The 14,109-nt window shown below is 38.5% G+C and overlaps 1 protein-coding gene across 1 annotated transcript in view; it reads right to left on the bottom strand.

Moving 5' to 3' along the window:
- The window catches only part of COL6A5 (collagen type VI alpha 5 chain), a 118,200-nt gene extending 110,125 nt beyond the window's left edge, over positions 1 to 8,075 (bottom strand). Inside the window, exon 1 of the mRNA XM_077130093.1 lies at positions 7,806 to 8,075. The gene's annotated coding sequence lies outside the window, so the exon portion shown is untranslated. The remainder of the gene's footprint in view (positions 1 to 7,805) is intronic.
- Positions 8,076 to 14,109: the final 6,034 nt, after the last annotated feature.

The raw sequence follows: 14,109 nt of genomic DNA, 5'->3' as shown, positions 1-14,109 counted from the left end.
TTAGATTTTGAAATTATTATTCATGCTTGATTCCACAATTTTCCTTTTTATCCTGGTTTCAAAGTGTTCATCATAAAATCAGAGAAACTATTCTCATTATTCTTTACTCTCTAGGGTTTTTTCTAATTCCTAATAGTATGCATTTGTTTTCTTTCTTTTTTTTTTATGAATTGGGGCAACTCATAGATTATCCATTTGCTGGGGGTGTTTCTCCAAAAGACATTTTGCAGTTATTAATCAAATCGACTGTTTTGCTTTGTCTTTAATTCTCAATTTCCTGACTTTATCTTTACTTCATTCTACTTAGGTTTGTTTTGTTTTCCCCCTAACTTCTTGAATAACAAAAACGATTCATTCATTTATTTCTATTTCTTATTTAGTAATGAGGCTTTTTGAGGCCACACGTTTTCCTAAAAATAGCGATAGCTATATACAACATTGGCTTTGATATGCAATTATACTTATCATTATTATAGGCTAGTGGATTACATTCCTAGATCAGCCATAACAAAGTACCACCTTGTACACTTTCAAGGACTTACATAAGTGCATCAACATTTTTCTCTTCAGCTTCATTTCCATTGGTTCTCCTTTCCTTCCTGCAGTTTTTGCTTTATTTATATCTATACCGTGCATTAGTTATTTCACAAGATTTGCTACAGTTATAGCCTTTTTATGCACCATATACATCCTTTTTTACTGTTATTATGTAACCTTTGGATATAGTTTGGGCCCCCACTAGATCAGAAGCTTCATCAGAGAAAGACTGTCTGTTTTGACTCACCCTTATATACCCAGGTTGTATGGATGCCATGTCGGTAGTTAGCACTTATATTACTTGGGGCAATAAAAGCAAAATACAGAGGGATATGGAGGGGAAGTAAAAGACCATGCACTATGCCTTATTTAATACATTTTTCATTGCCCTCAATGTTATCTGATATAATATCATAATCCCTGCTTTCTACTAGGTGGCATGCCATTGGCAATCTTTTTTTTTTATGTCAATTATACAAGTCACTCTGTTTTAAATGTATCTCTTATAGGTGACATTTGACTATATTCAGCTTTTGACCCAATCTTAAATCCTTTTTTTAAGAGAGGGTTTTAAGCTCTTTTCATTTAATATTATATTTATTTGGTCTTACTTCTGCTATCTCTATTTTATGTGTCATCCTTATGATTCTTTATTTTTCTCCTACCATTTCTTTTGTTTACTTTTTTCCTTCTGTTTTCCCTCCATTAATTTGGAAGATTTTATATATATATATATACTTTTTCTATTAATGAGAGAAGGAGCTAAGTAAAATTATTTACAAATACAGTCCTTTTACTCAAATTTCCAAATTCATCAACTTTAGAAATAATGTCTTTACTTCCCCCTACAAAAGGTAAGAAAATCAGTCTGCTTACTTTTCCTTCCTCTTCTCCAACTTTTTGTTTGCATCTTATAGGTGCAAAGAGATCCTCCCAATTTAATATCATGAAATTACCTTTGAAACTTTAAATTTTTAGGCTGCTGCATTACTTTCAAGAAGTCTAATAATTCATGGTTTGAGAACATAGCTCCAAGGTTATTTCAATTTTAATCCCATGTTTAAATAGATTTAATGTGCCTGCAAGTGTGTATCAATTCTTCAGTCCTTTATTTTGATTCTGCTTTTTGCTGTCCAGAACAATTTAGATCAGCACTGTTCAATAGAAATAGAATGCAGATTAGGTATGCAGTTAAAACTTTTTAGTAGCCACTTAACAGAAATAAAAAGAGGCAGATAAAATCAATTTAATAAGGGTGCACAGATGGTTCAGCGGTAGAATGTTTGCCTTCCATGCGGTAGACCTGGGTTCAATTTCCATACCATGCACTCCCCCCCAAAAAATCAATTTAATGGTATATATTTCTTAACCCAAAGTATTGTCATTTCAATGTGTAATCAATATAAATATTATTGAGGTATTTTACATCCTTTTTTCATACTAACTCTTCAAAATCTGGTGTGCATTTTACTCTTATTGCACATCTCGATTCAGACTAGCCACATTTCAAGAGTTTGACAGCTGCATGTGGTGAGTGGCTGCCTTTTTGTATAGCACAACTAGAAATTAAGGTACACACAGAAAATGAGTGTTCTTTAGGTAATCAGACCAGAGCCTTCCACCCCTCACTTCCAGGAGATCAATGTCTCAGCACATTCCATAAGTTCTTTTTTTTTTTTTTTTGCTGTATGGCTGGGTCATATTTCTTTATTTTTCCATGTGAGTATCCCATTATTGCAGCATCATTTTGTTGAATTTTTTGTTTGTTTGTTTTTTGGGAAGTGCATAGACTGGGAATTGTCCGTTGGTTTTTTTTGGGGGGGGGGGTAGGGGTGGAGAATGGGCAGGCACCAGGAATCGAACCCGTGTCTATGGCATGGCAGGTAAGAGCTCTGCCCCCCTCCCCCACTCCTCTACCCCGAATCCATTAGTTCTTGCAAGACTTACCAGTGGGGGAAGCTCTGAGTTTGAAGACTTAAAGTTCTACCTTTGAGGAAGTGGTTAAATAAAGCAGTGTTTCTCATGTTTCAATGTGCATAAGGATCACCTGAGCATCTTGTTCAAATGCAGACTTTGATTCATTAGCTCTGTAGTCTGCCCTGAGATTGTGTTTTTGTAACAAGCTCCTAGAGGATGCTGGTCCTCAGAAAACATTTTGAATGACAAGGGATTTGCCTATATATCCTGAGATTTGCATAATTGAGAATGTCTTTCTTATACCTTTCCAACTTGGTTGGCAAAAGAATTCTAGGTTCCCATTCCTTTCCTTTACCCTTTATCTTTGAGTCAATGTTTTCTGGAATCTGATGTTGCTGATATAAATTATACAATTAGGCCGATTAGGCTAATTTGTCTTTTCCTAGCTGGATATTTTATCCTTTATCCTTAAATATCACCATGTTAATCACTCTGTTAATCATTAGTTATAATGTTTTTGGAACATCATGAGGCTCCTGATCTGCCAATTCAGGTGTTCTTTTATTTTGAGAAAGTTTTATTCCTCCAAAGCTATTTTAAATCAGTTGTGCATCTTTAAAATAATTCTATAGTTTAAGATTAAAGAAATACAGTATAGGTTAAACTTATTTATCAATTCCTTTAGTTCTTGTTTTTTAAGAAGTTCGCTTGTACATATGCTTTCTCTCCATTGTCTGTTTTCCATTACTGTTATTCTTTCTAACCACATTTCTCTCTTTGTCCTTCTCCTTTGCAATATGCGAGATTTTTCACAAACTTACTTCCAAGTCAAAAATCTGTTTTCCATAAGTGTGACATCTAGCTGCTTCTAATTTTGGTTTTTAATTGGTTTTCTTTTCTCTCTGTGCTTTGGCTTTGCTACCCTCCCTTTCCTCAAGGTCTTTGCCTTATCTCTCTCTTGTGTTTCTTCGTGGAGTCCTTGATTTATAGAGCCTTTGAGAGATTGGATCAAATGATCTTCTGTTTCCTGGAATAATTCTTGGTCTTTGTTTTGCATGTAACATATGTTTCCCTTTTAATTGGAAGTCTTTTTGCATAAAACCTGTGTTGGTAATTTGGGTTTATGGTGCAGCCTTTGGATATGAGATGGGGAGGCAGCAGGGATCCAACAGGTGTTAGCCCTACACAATTCACATTCATAGTTCTGTTATTTTGTAATTTGTTGCTATTGAGAACGGAAATTTTCCTCTTGCTACACTTTTAACTGGTTGTTGCCCGTTTATAGAAAAGCAATTACTTTCTGGATTTCTTTTGTAGTCAGCTATCTTAACTCAGTAAATAGGTGCAATAAATTTCAATTGATTCTCTTAGCTATGGTCTATCCAGACCAGCAAGCACTTACATCCTTCATCCTTACAACATCCCTATGAAGTGAGCACTACTATTAGTCCATAAAACAGAAAACAAAAGTGATGTTTACTATCTTACCCAAGATTACAAAGCTAGTAAGTGGTGAAATACTCTTTTAGCCTGAGAAGATGGGTTCTTAAAATGTTGCACAGTTGTTTGCAAATTTTGACTGTTATCTCCTCCTTTCCAAATATTTTTTCTTACCTTATTGCAATGATTAAAATGAAATTTACAAATTTGTCTTCATTCCTTCATTTCTTCTACAAACCTCCCCCTCTCCATTGGAAAGATAGATTTGATGTCAGAAGAGGTAAGTTCTATCGTAGTTCTATACTAACTGGGCAAATAGTCTTGGGCAAGGCTCTAATAATTCTGAGTTTCAACTTTCTTATCAATGAGGTAGTAATAAACACATCTACTCCCTTTACCTCTTCAGGATTACTGTGGTATTCAATTGTAACCATTGATATAAACTACTTCAAGATTTATACAGAGAGATCATTATTACTCTAAGTTCACACCCAGACTACTTCCATTTTAGAGCCTATTTTCTTGGTCAGAGTAGTTGCCTAGAAATTTCTTATTAACAAATTCTCTCCACCATCCACTTTCCCCAACACACACCCCCCCACCCCCCACCCCCCGCACACAATATCCTATATTCATGGATGGGTCAATGTGCTCACCTATAGAAAGAGGTATCCAAACCTTTGTAGCTAGGGGAGGCCAATGAAATAAGTACAGAAGGTGACTGACCCAATTGGAATATAGGTCTTTTTGCACTATCCCCCTTCCTTAATTCCTAATGGATCATGGACAACTTCATGAATCAAATAGCCAACTTTGGACCATAAGGCAATCTTGTAGATATGAGCTATATGCTAAGAAGGTAGGACATAAGGATAGAAAGAAGTCTAGGCCACTAATAATTATTATGCCCTCTATCAGCCTGTACCGCCCACCTCTGGACTTTTTACACAAGGAAATTAAGTCATAAGATTAAGTTACTACTATTTAAGTTTATTATTATTGCAACTGAATCGAATAATAATTGATAGGATATTAGTATAATGTGATATTTAATATGTATAAGAATATATATTTAAAGCACCTGGCAACATCCTTGTACAAATAAATAATTGGTGAACAAAATATAAGAAAAATTTAAATTATGCTTATGTATTGATATAGGAGATTTAGCAAGACCATTCTTTGGCAATCTTTCTGTATATAATTCTAATATTACTCTATTATTTGTTTAGGTCTATATTTCAGTTTTCTGATTGTTAAACAGAAGGACTGGGGTGAGAGATTAACTCTAAAATTATGATAATTGCTAACATATGTTCAATACATATTCAGGATGTGCCAAAGCATTTTACACAACAATCTCTACTTCTCACATCAATTCTGCAAGCTCACTATCATTATGCCCACTCCGCAGATGAAGAAACTGAGGCTTGTAGTGGTAGCATGGCTGACCCAAAAGGCTTACGGTCTCTCTGACTACAAAGGTGATGTTTTTTCCACTGCACACATAGCCTTCCTGAAGTTCTAATTCCACTGTTCTTGTCCTGTGGTGTCCCTCATTATCTTCCCAAGATAATAATTAGTTAGCCAAGTGAATTATTCAATCCTAAGGGAGAAGGCTCAAGGTATCACCTGGGGCCATCCCATCATGTGGAATTTTATAGTGCCCTTTTAAAGGCCAAGCCTTGAATCACAGTCTGTCCCCTAAAGACAGATTTCAAGGGCAAGAATTCAAACAGATGAGAGGGGTTTAGGGCAGGGCCCAGAGCACTAGGGATTGATAGGGGTAATGATAAAAATGCTGGCAGCCACCACATGCACCACCAGCTGGCCCTCCCTCTGGTTTGCATTTAGGTCCCAGGTGTGCCCAGTGCCCATCTCCTCCTTGTCTGTACCTGCCTGGAGAGGACCTGGGTCAGAGATCCTATGCGATTGACAAGGACATCCTAAAGGCAAACTGCAATGCCAAGAAAAGTACACATATCAAGTGAATTCCTGCCACACTTTCAGAGCTAGACAGTTCTGAGTAAATATTCCAGGGCTGAAAATTTTTCCCTTTTGGAAAGCAATTTGACTTTGAAGAAGGAAAAGTACAAAATGGAATTCCATGAAACCAAAACATATGGTATAAACTTTATACTTTGTTATAGAAGGATGCTGAGCATATGCCAATTGAACATGCTCTGTCTGCACCTTTGACTCAGGATGAGACATTCCTACAGTGGCAAACTTTATTTTTACACCATATGACATTCCTAACAACAGCTCCCAATTTTACTGACTTTCCCAAAGTTGTTTCAAATACAAGATGGTTAGCCTTTGAAATCTGTGAATAAGTTTATTCAATGTTCTAATTTAAAACCTACAAACATAATTAAGTATATGTTTATTGTATTGAATACTTTCTCTGCCTTAACACATCACTGAACATCCAACATTGTAATCATGCAGCATATAGGGAAGTCTGGAGAAAAGCATTGGAATGAATACTGGCAGGTGTGATATCAAAACTATATCCACCCATGAAGACAGGGGAGAACTGAGAAATATCCAATACTCAGAAGTTAGTAGCAGATTTAGACCTAATATTTAAGTTAAGCCACTAAACGGAAAGAATAATAATAATAACAACAAAATAACTGACAGCAAACCATGCATAGAACCTTCATCAACAAATATTTCTTGTCAGATTCTCAGCAGTGATGAAAAGCCTACCTCATCAGCAGGAATAGTTCAGAACCTGGGAGAGTGGGCAACAGTGTAGCTTAGAACTATACTATATCCACATCTGTTTCCAAGAGCAACGCATTTCTTCTTGGAGTGTGTATGAGGTTTGTATCTGACACTGTACTCATCAGACAAGGTGAGACATTGTCTTTTCCACCTTGATTCATAAGAATGCTCAAGATCTCTATTTGTTCTACTCGTAAATTGTAGCACCATAGACTTCAACACAAAAATTGAAAAATGTGTCTTGCCAGTGTAAATTATTCTTAGGGATTCTTGTTCAATATCATGACAATATTCAATTCCCCATGCCTGCCCATGCAAAAACTAATAATAATAATACTCATGACAATAAATACACCTCTTTCCAAATATATAATCATCTGACATTCTGGGTTACACGACAAGAATAAAAATTAACTTCAGAAGAAGCGTTTGAATAATGAAAATCAAAATGATTTTGAGGTAGAAAGCACTATACCAAATGACTAAGGTCCTGGTTTAAGAAGCAGTGTGCCACTGGTTTGGAGATTCTGAGAGTACACAACTCCCTATTTCACTTTGAAAGAATCCTGCTTGGAGTCTTGCACACAGTGATAACCCAGAAATATTTGTTAAATCCATGAATGAATGCTGTTGAAGGAAATCTTTAAGATCACAGATCACAGAAATGGAATGATAATTTCCCACAAACAATGAGTGTTTCAAAGTTGCACCCCAGTAATCTAATGCCTTATGGTTTATTGCCCACATACCTATTCGCTGTTTATTTGGGATTCCTGTGTTGGGGTTCGGGTGCAAATGTTAGATTAAATGACCTCTAAGGCAGTGGGGCTCAGGCTGTAGTTGAATCAGTATCATCTGGGAGAGATTCTGGATCAGCAGGTTTGAGAGGGGCCCATGAATGCATTTGCAACAAATTCCCAGGTGATGGGCAATGTTGCTGGTCCTTGGGTCACAATAGCAATAGCCCTGCTCTGAAATCCTTTCCAACTCTAAGAGTTTTCAGAACCTTTCAGAACCTCAGTTTCCCTCATTTGCCAAGTTCCTGTAGAGTCTGGATTTTAGGGCACCCAACTTCTACAAAATCACCAGTAGGAAGAATTCTACTTGCACTTACATATCTGGCCCCTGCTCCTTTCCCCATCAGCCTCAGGCCCGCAACCCGTGCACCAGTCACTCACCCAGTTTTCCCGGGTTCTGGGGATATTCAGCACCCTGAAGATTGTCTCCAGCTCTCCAGAGCAGCTACACCGAGCCCCAAAAGTCTGGAGCCTCTTGGCCACCAGCCATGCAGCTGGATGAAGCCCGTAGTAACCCTGGTCCCTGCTGCACCGCTGCGGGTGGGTACAGAGTGCAGGCGCGTGCAGCAGGCAGCTCTTTTAAGCCCGTGCTGAATACTGCCCTTGGCCTAGCTCTCCCTGCCGGCTGCAACTTTTAGCTCTTTGCAGTTTTAAATGAGTGTCTAGAGACACTCCAGCTGTTGGCCTCTCTCCACACCCTCCAAACATGAGTTTCAGGGAAGCCATGGGCTGCCAAATGGATACCAAAAGGCAGACTTTCTCAGAAACCGAGGGCAAATTTTATCTGCCCACTACTGAGCTGAGGTCACCACTGCTACTTGGGCTGAGGACTCACCATTTGGCTCCAGTTGTTTACAAGCACTCAGAGAACCACAGAAAAATCCTTGGAGTAGCTAGGGTAGAAGAGAAAGTAGCTGTCACCCCCGAGGGCTAATGTGGCAGGAGTTTTGTCCAGGAGTTTCCAGGAAGAGCAGAGTTAGAATGAACAGGTAAAAATGAAGATGTGATTTAGCAGGTAGATCATAATGAAGAATTTAGAAAGCTTTGGCTATTTCTAGTTCAATTTTGATGTTTATATATTGTTTTTTCATGGACATATACTCACAATTGAATATTTTAGATTGCAGATTATATAACACCTGTTGGTCAATGTGTTCCTAGCTTGTGTGGTTGAATTAAATCTATCAGTGCACTGCTTCAACCTGCTGAGTTGGGCTGAAACTGCTTACACTGATGAAAGTTTATTAAAAGGCCAAGGGAACACATAAGAGATGGAAACCATCATGCCCAGTAAGGCCCTCAGGGTCACCTAGCTTTGGAAGTTAATTAAAAGTTTCCAGGATGGGCTGCGGCGGCAGCGGCAGTGACGGCGACGACAGCGGCCCGGGGGGCGGTGGCTACGAGGAGGGCACGGAGCAGGCGGAAGAGAGATCTGTGCCGGCGGCTAGGTCTCAGAGGAACATAGTAGGGGTTTCCAGCTGATGTTAGAGGAAATGTGACAAAAAGGACTTCTTCATTGGCTGTTTCCACATGTAGGACTTAAGAAATGTACAGAAAACTAAAACTATATGCGGACAGAGCAAACCTCCGGAGCGGCACTGTGAGGACTTAGCTGGGAAGTGGAATCCTATCCTCCTGTGTTTTTTTTTTTTTCCAGACTCCTTGGAAATTAAGGAATGCAATTCTGCCACCATGATGGAAGACTTCCGGAGAAGATGGCGGCTTACTAAGACGCGCGGATCTTAGTTTCTTCTCCAGGACAGCTACTAGGGGAGTAGAAACGATACAGAACAGCTCCCGGAGCCACGACAGAGATAAAAAAGACAGCCTACCCCATCCTGGAATGGCTGGCTGGCTGAGAGAAGCCGCTCGGGTGAGATCGCCGAGGGGCGCAGTCTTCACCGGGTGGGGTGGCAAGCGGCCGGAGTCACTCCCTTCCCCCTTCCCGGGCCGGCTGGGAGAATGGGACAGGCGGTCCCCTCAAACTGCGGCAGCTGGCGCCCACACCACGCGCGGCCCCCCGGACCAACTGAGAGAATTGGATCGGAAATCCCCAGGCCACGAAGAACGGTGACGGGTGGGGGAGGCCCCTTCCAAACCCGTGACTCCCCGGGAACGTGCACTCTCCCGGGCGGGCTACTGCCGCTGGCGCCCTCCCGCCACGCTTGTCGCCCCGGGCCGACTAGGAAATTCGGGCTGCGGCGGCCAGCGACCCTCCCCACGTTTGGACTCCGGGCCGGCTCGCACTCTTCCAAGCCGCTTCGGCTAGCGAACCTCCCGGACGGCGAGAGTTTTCCAAAGTTAAAGGACCTACAGCACCTTTTACTGGTGGGACCCGCAGACAAACGTGTGCCACGAGCGCCACCTACTGGGCAGGATAAGAAAAACAGAACCCAGAGATTTCACAGAAAAATCTTCCAAACTTTTGGATCCAATACCTAGGGAAATCTGTCTAAATGCGCAAACGCCAACAGAAGATAACGGATCACGTTCAAATAATTGAAAATATGACCCAGTCAAAGGAACAAACCAATAGTTCAAATGAGATACAGGAGCTGAGACAACTAATGCTGAATATACGAACAGAAATGGAAAACCTCTTCAAAAACGAAATCGATAAATTGAGGGAGGACATGAAGAAGACATGGGCTGAACATAAGGAAGAAATAGAAAAACTGAAAAAACAAATCACAGAACTTATGGAAGTGAAGGACAAAGTAGAAAAGATAGAAAAAACAATGGATACCTACAATGATAGATTCAAAGAGACAGAAGATAGAATTAGTGATTTGGAGGATGGAACATCTGAATTCCAAAAACAAACAGAAACTATCGGGAAAAGAATGGAAAAATTTGAACAGGGTATCAGGGAACTCAAGGACAATATGAACCGCACAAATATACATGTGTAGGTGTCCCAGAAGGAGAAGAGAAGGGAAAAGGAGGAGAAAAACTAATGGAAGAAATTTTCACTGAAAATTTCCCAACTCTTATGAAAGACCTAAAATTACAGATCCAAGAAGTGCAGCGCACCCCAAAGAGATTAGACCCAAATAGGCATTCTCCAAGACACTTACTAGTTAGAATGTCAGAGGTCAAAGAGAAAGAGAGGATCTTGAAAGCAGCAAGAGAAAAACAATCCATCACATACAAGGGAAACCCAATAAGACTATGTGTAGATTTCTCAGCAGAAACCATGGAGGCTAGAAGACAGTGGGATGATATATTTAAATTACTAAAAGAGAAAAACTGCCAACCAAGACTCCTATATCCAGCAAAATTGTCCTTCAAAAATGAGGGAGAAATTAAAACATTCTCAGACAAAAAGTCACTGAGAGAATTTGTGACCAAGAGACCAGCTCTGCAAGAAATACTAAAGGGAGCACTAGAGTCAGAACCGAAAAGACAGAAGAGAGAGGTATGGAGAAGAGTATAGAAAGAAGGAAAGTCAGATATGATATATATAATACAAAAGGCAAAATGGTAGAGGAAAATATTATCCAAACAGTAATAACACTAAATGTTAATGGACTGAATTCCCCAATCAAAAGACATAGAATGGCAGAATGGATTAAAAAACAGGATCCTTCTATATGCTGTCTACAGGAAACACATCTTAGACCCAAAGATAAACATAGGTTGAAAGTGAAAGGTTGGGAAAAGATATTTCATGCAAATAACAACCAGAAAATAGCAGGAGTGGCTATACTAATATCCAACAAGTTAGACTTCAAATGTAAAACAGTTAAAAGAGACAAAGAAGGACACTATATACTAATAAAAGGAACAATTAAACAAGAAGACATAACAATCATAAATATTTATGCACCGAACCAGAATGCCCCAAAATACATGAGGAATACACTGCAAACACTGAAAAGGGAAATAGACACAAATACCATAATAGTTGGAGACTTCAATTCCCCACTCTCATCAATGGACAGAACATCTAGACAGAGGATCAATAAATAAATAGAGAATCTGAATATTACTATAAATGAGCTAGACTTAACAGACATTTATAGGACATTAAATCCCACAGCAGCAGGATACACCTTTTTCTCATGTGCTCATGGATCATTCTCAAAGATAGACCATATGCTGGGTCACAAAGCAAGTCTTAACAAATTTAAAAAGATTGAAATCATACACAACACTTTCTCGGATCATAAAGGAATGAAGTTGGAAATCAATAATAGGCGGAATGCCAGAAAATTCACAAATACGTGGAGGCTCAACAACACACTCTTAAACAACAAGTGGGTCAAAGAAGAAATTGCAAGAGAAATTAGTAAATACCTCGAGGCAAATGAAAATGAAAACACAACATATCAAAACTATGGGATGCAGCAAAGGCAGTGCTAAGAGGGAAATTTATTGCCCTAAATGCCTATATCAGAAAAGAAGAAAAGGCAAAAATGCAGGAATTAACTGTTCACTTGGAAGAACTGGAGAAAGAACAGCAAACTAATCCCAAAACAAGCAAAAGGAAAGAAATAACAAAGATCAGAGCAGAAATAAATGAAATTGAAAACATGAAAAGAATAGAGAAAATCAATAAGACCAGAAGTTGGTTCTATGAGAAAATCAATAAGATTGATGGGCCCTTATCAAGATTGACAAAAAGAAGAAGAGAGAGGATGCAAATAAATAAGATCAGAAATGGAAGAGGAGACATAACTACTGACCTCACAGAAATAAAGGAGGTAATAACAGGATACTATGAACAACTTTACGCCAATAAATACAACAACTTAGATGAAATGGATGGGTTCCTGGAAAGACATGAACAACCAACTTTGACTCAAGAAGAAATAGATGACCTCAACAAACCAATCACAAGTAAAGAAATTGAATTAGTCATTCAAAATCTTCCTAAAAAGAAAAGTCCAGGACCAGATGGCTTCACATGTGAATTCTACCAAACGTTCCAGAAAGAATTAGTACCAACTCTTCAAAAAAATCGAAGTGGAGGGAAAACTACCTAATTCATTCTATGAAGCCAACATCACCCTCATACCAAAATCAGGCAAAGATATTACAAAAAAAGAAAACTACAGACCAATCTCTCTAATGAATATAGATGCAAAAATCCTCAATAAAATTCTAGCAAATCATATCCAACAACACATTAAAAGAATTATACATCATGACCAAGTAGGATTCATCCCAGGTATGCAAGGATGCTTCAACATAAGAAAATCAATTAATGTAATATACCATATCAACAAATCAAAGCAGGAAAATCACATGATCATCTCAATTGATGCAGAGAAGGCATTTGACAAGATTCAACATCCTTTCCTGTTGAAAACACTTCAAAAGATAGGAATACAAGGGAACTTCCTTAAAATGATAGAGGGAATATATGAAAAACCCACAGCTAATATCATCCTCAATGGGGAAAAATTGAAAACTTTCCCCCTAAGATCAGGAACAAGACAAGGATGTCCACTGTCACCACTGTTATTCAAGATCGTGTTGGAAGTTCTAGCCAGAGCAATTAGACAAGAAAAAGAAATACAAGGCATCAAAATTGGAAAGGAAGAAGTAAAACTATCACTGTTTGCAGACGATATGATACTATACGTCGAAAACCCGGAAAAATCCACAACAAAACTACTAGAGCTAATAAATGAGTACAGCAAAGTAGCAGGTTACAAGATCAACATTCAAAAATCTGTAGCATTTCTATACACTAATAATGAACAAGCTGAGGGGGAAATCAAGAAACGAATCCCATTTACAATTGCAACTAAAAGAATAAAATACCTAGGAATAAATTTAACTAAAGAGACAAAAAACCTATATAAAGAAAACTACAAAAAACTATTAAAAGAAATCACAGAAGACCTAAATAGATGGAAGGGCATACCATGTTCATGGATTGGAAGACTAAATATAGTTAAGATGTCAATCCTACCTAAATTGATTTACAGATTCAATGCAATACCAATCAAAATCCCAACAACTTATTTTTCAGAAATAGAAAAACCAATAAGCAAATTTATCTGGAAGGGCAGGGTGCCCTGAATTGCTAAAAACATCTTGAGGAAAAAAAAACAAAGCTGGAGGTCTCGCGCTGCCTGACTTTAAGGCATATTATGAAGCCACAGTGGTCAAAACAGCATGGTATTGGCATAAAGATAGATATATCGACCAATGGAATTGAATAGAGCGCTCAGATATAGACCCTCTCATCTATGGACATTTGATCTTTGATAAGGCAGTCAAGCCAAGTCACCTGGGACAGAACAGTCTCTTCAATAAATGGTGCCTAGAGAACTGGATATCCATATGCAAAAGAATGAAAGAAGACCCATGTCTCACACCCTATACAAAAGTTAACTCAAAATGGATCAAAGATCTAAACATTATGTCTAAGACCATAAAACAGTTAGAGGAAAATGTTGGGAGATATCTTATGTATCTTACAACTGGAGGCAGTTTTATGGACCTTAAACCTAAAGCAAGAACACTGAAGAAGGAAATAAATAAATGGGAGCTCCTCAAAATTAAACACTTTTGTGCATCAAAGAACTTCATCAAGAAAGTAGAAAGACAGCCTACACAATGGGAGACAATATTTGGAAATGATATATCAGATAAAGGTCTAGTATCCAGAATTTATAAAGAGATTGTTCATCTCAACAACAAAAAGACAGCCAACCCAATTACAAAATGG

Source organism: Tamandua tetradactyla, chromosome 15, assembly GCF_023851605.1.
Source record: "Tamandua tetradactyla isolate mTamTet1 chromosome 15, mTamTet1.pri, whole genome shotgun sequence".
NCBI lineage: Eukaryota > Metazoa > Chordata > Mammalia > Pilosa > Myrmecophagidae > Tamandua > Tamandua tetradactyla.
The sequence above is the reverse complement of the archived record's forward strand: the minus strand, read 5'-3'. Positions and strand labels throughout refer to the sequence as shown.